The sequence below is a fragment of the Hyperolius riggenbachi genome, chromosome 1, assembly GCF_040937935.1.
Source record: "Hyperolius riggenbachi isolate aHypRig1 chromosome 1, aHypRig1.pri, whole genome shotgun sequence".
Lineage (NCBI taxonomy): Eukaryota > Metazoa > Chordata > Amphibia > Anura > Hyperoliidae > Hyperolius > Hyperolius riggenbachi.
Genome location: NC_090646.1, coordinates 480,100,934 through 480,113,437, shown reverse-complemented (window position 1 = coordinate 480,113,437; position 12,504 = coordinate 480,100,934). Strand labels below are relative to the sequence as shown.

Here is a 12,504-nt window from a genome sequence, read left to right as displayed (position 1 = left end):
ATTTTGTGAGCAAAATTGAAACGCTACAGAACAGCTTTCAAAAGCAACCCTCTTAACCGGTCCATCACCTCTTCCTTTTTCCTCTCCTCCCGGAAGCTCCCCCACTATTAACTATCCCTCTCCACATAACCACTCACCCACTCAAACCCCCTCCCTGCTAACCATCTTCTCTGCCTTAACTGAACAGCGTCTTTCTTCACTAATCTCTAAAGCTCATCTTACTACATGCGCCTCAGACCCTATTCCCTCTCATCTTATCCCCCAGCTCTCCTCCCCCTCATTCCTGCTTTAACAACACTGTTTAACCTTTCCATCTCAACTGGCATTTTCCCTTCTTCATTTAAACAAGCTATCATAACACCACTAATCAAAAAACCCTCCTTAGACTCTACTGCCCTTTCTAATTACCGCCCAGTCTCTCTCCTCCCCTTTGCCTCCAAACTGCTGGAACGCCACATTTACTCAGAGTTGTCTAACTTTCTCTCTGCTAATTCCCTGTTGGACCCCTTCCAGTCTGGCTTCCGCCCTCAACACTCTACGGAAACCGTTCTCACTAAGGTTGCCAATGACCTCCTAGTTGCTAAAGCCAAAGGCAGATTTTCGGTACTAATACTCCTAGATCTGTCCTCTGCCTTCGACACTGTTGATCATACCCTGCTTCTCCAGACCCTCTCAACACTGGGAATCAAGGGCCTAGCACACTCCTGGCTCAACTCTTACCTGTCTGGACGTTCTTTCATGGTCTCCTATGCCAATACCAACTCCTCTCCGCGCCCACTGTCTGTGGGAGTACCACAAGGGTCCGTCCTTGGACCCCTCCTCTTTTCCATTTACACCCATGGCCTGGGACAGATAATAAGCTCTTTTGGGTTTCAATACCACCTCTATGCTGATGACACCCAAATTTATTGTTCTGCCCCAGACCTCTCCACACTACTATCTAAAGTCCCCAAATGTCTATCCGCTGTATCTACATTTATGTCATCCCGCTTCCTTAAACTCAATATGAGCAAAACGGAGATTGTGATATTTCCACCTTCGCTCTCTGTTCCACCTCCCATTGTCACAATCAATGAAGAGAACACCCCAATAGCATCAACCCCCAAAGCTCGTTGCCTAGGGGTAACTCTGGACTCTGAGCTCTCCTTTAAACCACATATTAACACTTTAACTACCTCCTGCTACTTCCATCTCAAAAACATCTCCAGAATCCGTCCCTTCCTTTCACAAGAAGCAACTAAAATGCTTGTGCATGCCCTAATCATCTCCCGTCTTGACTACTGCAACACCCTACTCTGTGGTCTACCAAAAAGCAGACTGGCACCCCTCCAATCCCTACTAAACTCTGCGGCCCGTCTCATCCACCTCTCTTCTAGATCCTCTGAGGCAGCCCCTCTCTGCCAATCCCTCCATTGGTTACCAGTTGCCCAAAGGATCCAGTTTAAACTTCTCACACTTGCATACAAAGCTCTACACAAGCTGTCACCTCCATACATTTCCTCTTTAATCTCCAGATACCTCCCCGCTCGGACCCTCCGTTCCTCACAGGAGACCCTTTTGTCCTCCAGCCTAGTCACCTCCTCTCACTCTCGCATCCAAGACTTCTCACGGGCGGTCCCTCTCCTCTGGAACTCTCTCCCTCAGCCGGTTCGTCATGCCACGAGTCTGGAAACCTTCAAACGTACTCTGAAAACACACCTGTTCAGACAAGCCTATAATTTGCTATAGGCAGCACTGAAGGCACACTGGCTCACCCACTAATCCTGGTGTTTCCTTCCCCTTTGTTTCCTCCCCACTACCCTCTAGATTGTAAGCTCGCAAGGGCAGGGACCTCCTCCTAGTGTTTCTCATACTGCTGTAATTTTAACATATGTATATGTACCAACTACATATCAACTATGTATGTATCTGTATTTATTCTATTCAATGTCATGACTGTACAGTGTCTTGTATTTCTTATGTATATTTGTTCCCCATTATTTGTTTGTACTATGTACAGCGCTACGGAAGATGTTGGCGCTATATAAATAAAAAAATAATAATAATAATAATTTATTATTATATTTGGCTCGAAATGACATTTTAATATTTCTGGTTGAATAAATGTCTCTTTTCAGCCAAACTAGCAATGTAACTGTAGAAGGTATGCACTAAAAAGTAATATAAGCAGGAGCAGCATTGAATGCAATACAAACATCTGTATTGGATTCAATATAAAAAAATGAAAGAGTTAAAAAAAATAAATAAAACACAGCTATGGTCAGCACTACTGCTGTAATGAAGCATAAACCAGCAACAATCAAAACTCTTGTTGGGGAATTTTTGTTTTGTACTGAAGTTTTAACCATTGCCACCCAGTCAAGGGACCAGTAACGCAGTGGATAACGCATCTGCCTACAAATCGGAAGATTCCAGGTCCTGGCTGGCTTGAAATGATGTTATTAATATTTCTGGTTAAATAAATGGCTTTTTCAGCCAAAATAGCCATGTAACTATGTGAAGTATGTACGAAACTGTATTAGGGCTCAAACCCACAAGCACCCTTTTCTAAGTGCTAGTGATTTGAAAAAGCTCTTACTAATGCAATGCTATGGGGGAATTTTATAAAATCACATTCCTCAAGTGGGATCACACCCATAGCATTACATTAGCAAGAGTTTTTCAAATCACAAAGCATTCAGAAAAACACTCCTAGTTGGTTTCAGGCCTTAAAGGGGAACTTCAGCCTAAACAAACATACTGTCATTAAAGAGACACTGAAGCGAAAACAAAATGATGATATTATGATTTGTATGTATGTATTCATTCCTTGGTCACTTTCCTTTCCTCCTTCCCCCCCCCCCCCCCCTTTCTCCCTTGCCCCCCCCCTTTCCCCTCCTTTTGCCTTCCTTCCCCTCCTCTTTCCCCCCCTTCCCCCCCTCTGTCTTTCCCAACCCCCCCCCATTTCCCGCCCCCCCCCTCTTTCTCTCCCCCCTCGTCCATTCTCTTATCATGTCCCATCTCCGTGCGATGTCACTTATTTTGAGAGCCACCATTCTTTGTTGTCAATCATGTACAGTGTTACTTCTGTCTATGCTCATGGGGTTATATGTGTTCCTTATGTATTTTGTGATCTTACATATTTTATATATTTTATGTAAAATAATTTTGTATTTTTTGTATATTTGTATATTTTTACATATGCTGATCTGGCATGACTGTTGGTTATCCCAGTGCACTCGCCCATCTTCATTGTTTCACTCCTCCCTCTTTCTTTTAGGCGGAGTGATGGGCGTCTACAATGCATTGGGACTCCTACTTATCTTGCCACTTAGCCATAATCATGTTAGCTATGATTAAGGACAGGTTGTCCGAAACATGTTAGCTGCATAGATGTTGCCTTGGCTGTTCATGGATACGTCCTTCAATAAAGTTCGCTTCTCGTGACAAGTGCGGACCCTTCTTCCTTCACTTTGATTTCTTGGTTTTGCGGGCCAGGTCGAGCACTGTCAGAGGAGTGGTGGGATGAGCGGTATTCACCTTGTCTAAAGTCTATGATTTGTATGTGTAGTACAGCTAAGAAAAAAAACATTAAGATCAGATACATCAGTCTAATTGTTTCCAGTACAGGAAGAGTTGAGAAACTCCAGTTGTTATCTCTATGCAAAAAAGCTATTAAGCTCTCCGACTAACTTAGTCGTGGAGAGGGCTGTTGTCTGACTTTTATTATCTTAACTGTAATTGAACTGTTTACTTTTCCTCTGCTAGAGGAGAGTTCATTACTTCACAGACTGCTCTGAAAGACTCATTTTGAATGCTGAGTGTTGTGTAATCTGCACATATTATAGAGTGATGCAATGTTAGAAAAAACACTATATACCTGAAAATAAAAATATGAAAATATTTTCTTTGCTGCTAATCTTCTAGTAATTATTCATAGTACACAACCAATTCATAAAATCATATACATTTTTTGCTTCAGTGTCTCTTTAATTTACATTAGTTATGTTAATTAGTTATGTTAAGTGGTGGCTGGATAGTGTAATGGTTAAGGGACATGGGAGACCAGGGTTAGAATCTCGGCTCTGCCTGTTCAGTAAGCCAGCACCTATTCAGCAGGAGACCTTAGGCAAGTCTCCCTGACACTGCTACTGCCTATAAAGCGCGTCCTAGTGGCTGCAGCTCTGGCGCTTTGAGTCCGCCAGGAGAAAAGCGCTATATAAGTGTTTGTCTTTGTCTTTAGAATAGATTGGTAATATAATCTCTTACTCGCACTGTTTTAAAAGAACAGGCAAATGTTTGTGATTCATGGGGGCTGCCATCTTTGTCATGGGGGTAGCCATCTTTTTGGTTGAAAGGAGGTGACAGGGAGCAGGAGACACAGTTTCGAATGTCCTGTGTCCTGATCACCCCTCCCAGCTGCGCACCCTAGGCTTCAAATGTCAAATTCAAAATCTAAGAAAAAAAAATTTGCACCAAAACAGCAGAACAAGAGCAACAACATCAGAAATCCCATCCTGCTTTGCACGGCATCAGGGGAAAAATGCCCGGGCAGTTTTCTTCTGTGCATCTAAAAATGAGGCTTGTATAAGAGAAAAGTTCTGATGCTGTGAAACTGTTAAAGAAACACCAGGCCTTTTCAGTGCTGCTAAGTCGATTTTTAGTCTGGAGAATTACATCTGCAAAGCCTTACGCATGACGAGTAAGTAGATCGTATTTGTGTGTGTGTGTGTGTGTGTGGAGGGGGGGCGGGGAGGAAATAATGTATGCAGCAACAGCATTGGATGCAATACAAACATCTGTATTGGATTCAATATAAAAATGTAAGTGTCAAATGAAAAAAAAAAAAAAAAAAGCAATGGGCAGCACTACTGCCCATAACAACAAACACTGCAGTTAAAGGGACTCCGAGCAGTGCCTGTGGGTATGCCTTTAAGCATACCCACAACTAATTAATTATATCCTCACACCTACCGGCATGATGTTTGTAATTATATCCCCCTGGGTTCCTTGTATTTCATTGAATTGCACTGAATGGAGCTGCAGACACTGGGGAAAGTGTTGTCCTGCATAATACAATGCTGAATAAGGAATCCAAGATGGCGGCCGCGATTTCAATAGAAAATAACAAAAACTAAAAGGCATAGGGTGGCGGTTTATATATCATTGGAGAGAAGAGCAAGAGAGCTTCAAAATGGCATGCATCTTTCTATAGTTACTGCACTGCTTGGAGTCCCTTTAAATATATACTCATAGGCAAAAGCAGAGGGGGGGCTAATTACAGCTGCCCAGAATCCCCCCTCAGACCAGGGCAGATGCAGTGTCTGGGGACAGGCACAAGTTGAGACACCAGAATATCTGCAGCCATTCTGCAGCTCACACCACTGCCCCTTTCTTTCCCTGCTACAGTTGACTTTGGATGTAGCAGCAGAGTGTGTACAGAGCATGGAGCAGCAGCGTGTGTACAGAGCATCGAGCAGCTCTGGGGAATTTAAGTCAGGGATGAGCACAGCCCTGTGCCCTGCTGGGTGAATGCTTCACTTTCCCCTTCATTACCAATGTCGGCTGTCCTCATCTGTATCCAAACTGCACCTGATCAATCCCTTTGTCGGTCAGTCGGATGGAAAATTGCATTTTGTGTACCCAGCATGATCTCTTACCATATTATTATACTGTATTGTGCATGGCTGAGGGAGACCTTTCAGGAATCTTCCCCCGCCCCCCCCCCCCTTGAAAATCCTGGGTTTGTGTGACACCTATGGAAGCAGCGTCTGCGGGCACGCAGGGTGTCTCCGCAGCCGCCTCGCTTGCCTGCTCTGGGACTTCTCCCGTTCCTCTGGCGTCTAGTACACTGAGGACGGGGTTGTCTATTGCTCATAGGGTTGCTGTATCGCGCGGCGCGCGCGGAGACAGGACCTTTATGCGGGGAGGAGGCGCGTCAGCTGACCAGCCGGTCGGCTGACGTCAGAGAAGACTCACGGCGCTCCGGATTGGCTGATTGGTGGTGGGCGCTGCCGTGGGGTCTCCTCTGCTTCAAAAGCCTTCAGTCTTCACTCGCAACCTGTCTGCTGTTGCGAATACTCATGTGTTAGCGCTCAGACCTTAGATAGTATCCGGTGTGTTTTGATCTGGGAGGAATATAATAATATTTTTCTCACCTTTAACATCTCTCAGGACGAAGTCAACTTTTTGGATATCACGATTACTAAACAGATGGGCAACTACATACAACTCTCTATCGGAAGGAAACAGCTGTAAATAGCCTCTTACACTACTCGTCATACCACACACCTACGACTAGACGGAGTATACCCATTGGACAATTTCTAAGAATTAAACGGAACTGTACCACAAGTGAGGAATTTGAAAGGGAAGCAAGTAAGTTGGCAGATAGATTCAGAGATCGGGGGTATCCTAACAAATACATACGAATGGCTTGGAGACGAGCTAGATTTTCCCCAAGAGAACAGCTGTTACAGCTATCAAGCAAAAATAAAAATGGAAATATTAACAATACAGTTCGACTAATTACCACTTACAATGAGAAATGGAGTGATATCCATCAAGTCCTTAAAAAACATTGGAATATCTTATTGAGCGAACCTACAATTAGCCAATTTGTTACCACTAAACCTTCTGTGACTGCAAGAAGGGCCCCCACCCTGAGAGACAAGCTTTGCCATAGTCACTATCAAGCCCCACAGAGATCATTGAGTCTGAAGGGTAGCTTCCCATGTGGTGGATGTTCCGTTTGTCCACTGATGCCACCCACCAAATTTATTGTAGATTATAGGGACAGTCAGACCATTACCTTGTTAGATTTTATTAATTGCCAAACGCCTTGGGTGATATATCTTCTTGAATGCGGATGTACCAAGAGGTATATAGGACAGACAAAAAATCCACTTAAACAGAGAATTCAAAAACACCGCTCCACGATGAAACTTGCCCAAAGGGATTATATGGAAAATAAGACGTTAACCACAGTGGCAGCACATACCTTGACATGCAGGCAAAGTAAGATCGAAAATTGGAAAGTGTATGGACTACAGCGATTACATCCAAACAATAGAGGTGGCAACCATACGATCAAACTGCTACAGTGGGAATTACGTTGGATTCATAGATTAGGTACGAGAGCCCCTTATGGGCTCAATGAGGATTTCAACCTGGGGTGCTATCTGCCACAATAGTCTCTTTTACTTACCACTGTATGGGTGTTGCATGTGGATTCTCCTGGTTTTATTACCTTTTTTCCTTTTATTATTCCATCTAATGCCTTTCGACAGCTTAAGGTAAGGGAGCTGGACTATCTTGTTCCTGTCTCTACATCTACAGCTTTGAGGTAGGAAAGCTGGACTAATTATCTCTGTTTCTTTGCTTAGGTTCTTTCTATGCTACATATTCTCAGATTAATTACTTGCTCCATTTTGTGAGTAGATGGAGAATTGTAGGGCTTTTATCTTAATTGACTGTGTTTATGCATGTTCTTGAACTACATCTTTTATATAACACCAATAACTTTCTCCATCATACAGGTAGATGGAGTTGTTCACTTTTATTTTGGATTTGGGTGGAGTGACCTTCCTTGGTTTGATAGTAATAAATATCCCTTTTCTCCTTTAATATGTTGAATTGATATACATATTTCTTTATGCTTTCAATTAGGAGATGTTTGGGCCTTTGGTTGGTTCTATCCTCGATGAATATTTGGAAGTCTCCAATACTTAACAACATCCCTTGCTGAGTATCCATCTCCAAAAGAAAGAAAAACGTCTGGATTTAATGTTTATTAATTTTCCTCGATGGAAACAATGTAGTTTTTTCTTTTCTTTTTGTTGTAAGGAAATATGGTTCTAGTTTTACTTCTTTATCCTCCTGTATAAAGATGGAAAACTGGTGTCTTTAGTATATTGGCCACAAGATGGAGTGTTTTTCTTCTTTTTTCTCTATATAGGTTTTATCCTTGCTCCTTCTATATATTCTTTTTACTTATATTCTTATTTTTGTCCACAAGATGGCGATGCGTCTTTATTTTCGTAACACATACATACGTCATTACGCATGGAATGCATAATTTAGTACGCATTACGCTTGGAACGCACAACTTAGTGCGCATGGCTGACCCGGCGCGCTGACGTCAGGACGGCGCGCGGGGCCATGCCAGTGACGCGGCCGCGTCTATGGACCTATTTAAATCGAGCCAAACATAACAAACACTCGTCCCTTCAGCAGCTTCGGCGGAACTAGTCGGACGGGCGCTGGAGCGCCCTCGCAGCCATCTCCATGCTTGTTTGACCTTCTTATCTTGGTGAGCCTTGCATACCCCATTTACTCTCATTACTTTGCCTCATTATCCTCTACTTACTCCGTTGATTCCACAGTCCTCCTATCTCCACCTTCACCTTCCCCTTCCCCTCCAGCACCAGTATTACATTGTTTTTCAACATTGTTTAATCATATGATCATTAGCACTTCGCACTTTTATTGAGCATTATATAGTTGCTCTCATTGGTTATGCACGTTTTTGCACTTTATGACTTTTTCATGTACTGTACAGTTATATTGGAGTTTAGATATAATATATAACCAAATTTTCTAGTTTTGAGCATTATGGGGATCTTATGTAAGCAGCATTAACATCACATTATACAGGTGTGTTCCTTTTCATATATAGTGTGACTCAGTGTTCTACCATTATTATTTTTATTCATTGACATTTTTCTGTAACACTGAGTTGATATATATTTTTCACATTCATGTTGAGAGGAACACACTATTAGGCCAGTATTGTGTCCTATTTTTATATATATATATTTTTGTGCTTTTTAGTATTTGCTAGGCCACTATACTATTGTTACCATTGGGGCCCATTACAGGCATGGTTATGGCGTGCTTTTGTTTTTAAATGTTTTTAATTTTTCAGTTTTTGGCTTCAATAAAAAGGAATATATTATACTTCCCTGGTGTCTTGGTCCAATCATATGCTCTTTCATTATACTCATATAGAGGGGTAGACTTCTCTTCTTCGAATTTTTAATTTGATCTGGGAGGAAACCAGGGATTTCACACAAGACTAGGATTATTGTTTATTGTATATTTGATATTCTTTGTATGACTCTGGCTATCCTCTGACTCTGCTCTTGCAAATCGATTCTGTACTTCTGCCCATCTGGCTCTGCTGCTGAACTCTGCCTGACATCTAACTACTCTCTTGCCTGTCGATTTTGTACTGTACCTGCCCGCCTGTTACTGATCCTAGCCTGTCTGACCACTCTACTCACCAGTGAGCCCTTGTCACTGGTGAGGTGCTCTTGTCTAGTACTCATCAGCTCCCCTGGTGAGGTCTAGTCTAACTATTCTATTACTGTGTACAAATAGTACCCACCAGTTCCTCTGGTGAGGTTTAGCCAAACTATTCAGCTACTGTGTACCAATAGTGCCCACCAGCTCCTCTGGTGAGGTCTAGTTAAACTATTCAGTTACTGTTGCACCAAGCACTATACACCTTGCTATCCTGCTAGCTATACTTGTATTATTGGTGATTCTGCAGATCACCACATAATAGCGTCTGTATTATCGGTGATTCTGCAGATCACACATAATCAGACGTCTGTGTTGCTACACCAATCGTTACAGTTTGCCCCTGATACACATAACATTTTTTTTTTTATTTAAAAAAAAAAAAAGTGCGGTTTTTATATTGTACACATGCTTGCGGACAACTTGCAAGACTGCAACTTGCAAGCGGTCTGCAAAAATGCTTACAATATAAAGAACCACTTACAAAAAATGGTACCTCTTTTGGTACAAAAAATTGTGCCTAAATTAAACACCAGGGAGGTGAAGAGAACTGAGCCCCTTTCCCCCCAAAGACAGTGGGCATGATTCACAGAGCTTTTTTGCCTGTTTTCCCTCTGTTTCCACCTTATCTGTGTTACTTTTTTAAGCTCCTAAAGAGCAAAAATATAATATAATTGAGGTAAGAAAAGTAATATTGAAATGAAGTTGATCAGGAATCACTTACTTTAATTGATTATTTTGCTTGTAAATTTGCTGAAAGGTTATTTTTAGCAAATAGGTGATAAGTCATTTATGAGAAGTTTTGTGAAAAGAACCCAAATGGGCTTGATTCAGTAAACGGTGCTAACCCATTTAGCACACCTAAAGACTTTGGGCGTGATAACTAGGGTGCTAACTGGATTAGCACCGTTTACTAAATTCACATCGCGCACAATGTCCCGCGAAATGGCGCATCGCGGTGCGCCGAAAACGGTGCACCCGATGCACCTATAAGGTCCCATTGGGTGCGACCTTTTAGGCGCATGGTGAGACGTTAAGGTCACACCGATTGCGACCTTATAGGCGCATCGGGTGCGCCGTTTTTGACGCACCCCGATGCGCCGTTACGCGCGCACTCAAAGTTTTATAGGGCTTTTCACAGGTGTGATAACACTTGGCACGGTTTACTGAATCAAGCCCAATGTCTCCACTAAAATAAATCAAGTGGCTATTCACTATAGTTTCCACAGTGCCACCTAGCAGCCAGTTGGAGTAGAAGCACAGTATGTAAATAAATTATACGATTTACTATGAGTTCTGGCCGTGGGCGACTAGAACTAGGGCCTTTGGGTGGCAGGGTTACTTAAGGTGGTGCAGATGAGTATTTTGGTAAGCACATTTATTAAAAGAAACTGATTTTTTTGTGTGTTTTTATTTATATTTTGTACTGTATTTCCGCAAAAAAATTATATCATCCTCCAATGGCATCAGTAGATCCAAAGTAGCATAAGCCAGCAACAATCTCTAGTTGGGGTTTTTTTTTTTTTTTGCACTGATTTTTAACCTAAATTTTTCAGTCCAGGGGCCAGTGGCGCAATGGATAACGCGTCTGACTACGGATCAGAAGATTCTAGGTTCGACTCCTGGCTGGCTCGAAATGACATTTTAATATTTCTGGTTAAATAAATTTCTCTTTTCAGCCAAACTAGCTATATAACTATAGAAGGTATGCACTAAAAAAAAGTAATATAAGCAGGAGCAGCATTGAATGCAATACAAACATCTGTATTGGATTCAATATAAAAAAAAGTAAGAGTTCAAAAAAAAAAAATATGGCCAGCACGACTGCCCATAACATATATTTTTTATTTTTTTTGAATAAACATTTTTTTCAAAATGTGCTTTTTTTATATTGTACGTGTGCTTGTGGACAAGTCGCAAGACTGCAACTTGCAGGCGGTTTGCAAAAATGCTTACAATATAAAAAACCGCTTACAGAAAATTGTACCTCTTTTGGTACAAACATTTTGTGTAAATTTAAAGCCAGGGAGATCAAGAGAACTGAGCCCCTTTCCCCCAAAGACAATGGCCTCAATTCACTAAGATCATGCTGGAGATAATAAGGCAAGAGAAAACTTACCTCCACATAAGAGAGAGTTATCTTATCTCTTCATTCCTTAAGTTACCTCCTCTGTAGTTAAGTTACCTCCTCTGTAGTTATTTTACCTCCTCTGTAGTTAATTTACCTCCTCTGTAGTTATTTTCACACGCAGTTAATGAACAGCCTGTCTTTAACTCTGGAGTTATTTTAAGGATTGAAGAGTTAACTTAAACACAGAAGAGTTAACTTTAGGTTTGCCTGAGGTAAAATGTTTCCTGAATACTACATGCCTTATCACCATGGTAACAACTCTAGAAGAGTTATTAAAGACAGGAGATAAGTTTAGTGAATTGAGGCCAATGGCTCCACTAAAATGAAGTGGCCATCCACTATCGTCTCCACAGTGCCACCTAGCAGCCAGATGGAGTAGAAGCACAGTATGTAAATAAATTGTATCTTTTGCTGAGTTCTGGCCTCTTTGTACCTATGGATGAGAACATGGGCAGCAAGAACTGGGGCCTTCGGGAGGCAGGGTGACTTAAGGGGGCGCAGAGGAGTATTTTGGTTGTGTACTTAATAAACACAGAAACTGAAATATATTTTGAGTTTTATTTATATGTTGTACTGTATTTCTGTAAAACATTAGTTTATTTACCAATGGCAATAGTAGATGACTCGAAATAGTGAAAACTAGCAACAAGCACAACTCCCGTTGAGTTTTCTTTTTGTAAAGATTTTTTAACCACTCCCTTTCAGTCAAGGGGCCAGTGGCGCAATGGATAACGCGTCTGACTACGGATCAGAAGATTCTAGGTTCGACTCCTGGCTGGCTCGAAATGACATTTTAATATTTCTGGTTAAATAAATATCGCTTTTCAGGCAAACTAGCAATATAATTATAGAAGGTATGCACTAAAAAAGTAATATAAGCAGGAGCAGCTTTGAATATTGCATTCAATATAAAAAAAAAAGTTCAAAAAAAAAATAATAATAATAAAAAAAAAAAGCTATCGCCAGCACTACTGCCCATAACAGCAAACATTAAAAGTTAAAATAATATATTTATATATATAAATATAATATATATATATATATATATATATTTATTATTATTTTTTTTAATAAAATAAAAAAAATAATAA

General features: G+C 41.3%; 1 long non-coding RNA gene and 2 other non-coding genes across 3 annotated transcripts in view; 2 read left to right on the top strand and 1 right to left on the bottom strand.

Moving 5' to 3' along the window:
* LOC137554828 (uncharacterized) overlaps positions 1-12,504 on the bottom strand; it is a 39,073-nt gene that overhangs the window by 15,206 nt on the left and 11,363 nt on the right. The window lies entirely within an intron of this gene.
* TRNAR-ACG (transfer RNA arginine (anticodon ACG)) lies at positions 10,844-10,916 on the top strand. Its single transcript has one exon. It is a non-coding gene; the product is annotated as a tRNA-Arg (tRNA).
* TRNAR-ACG (transfer RNA arginine (anticodon ACG)) lies at positions 12,124-12,196 on the top strand. Its single transcript has one exon. It is a non-coding gene; the product is annotated as a tRNA-Arg (tRNA).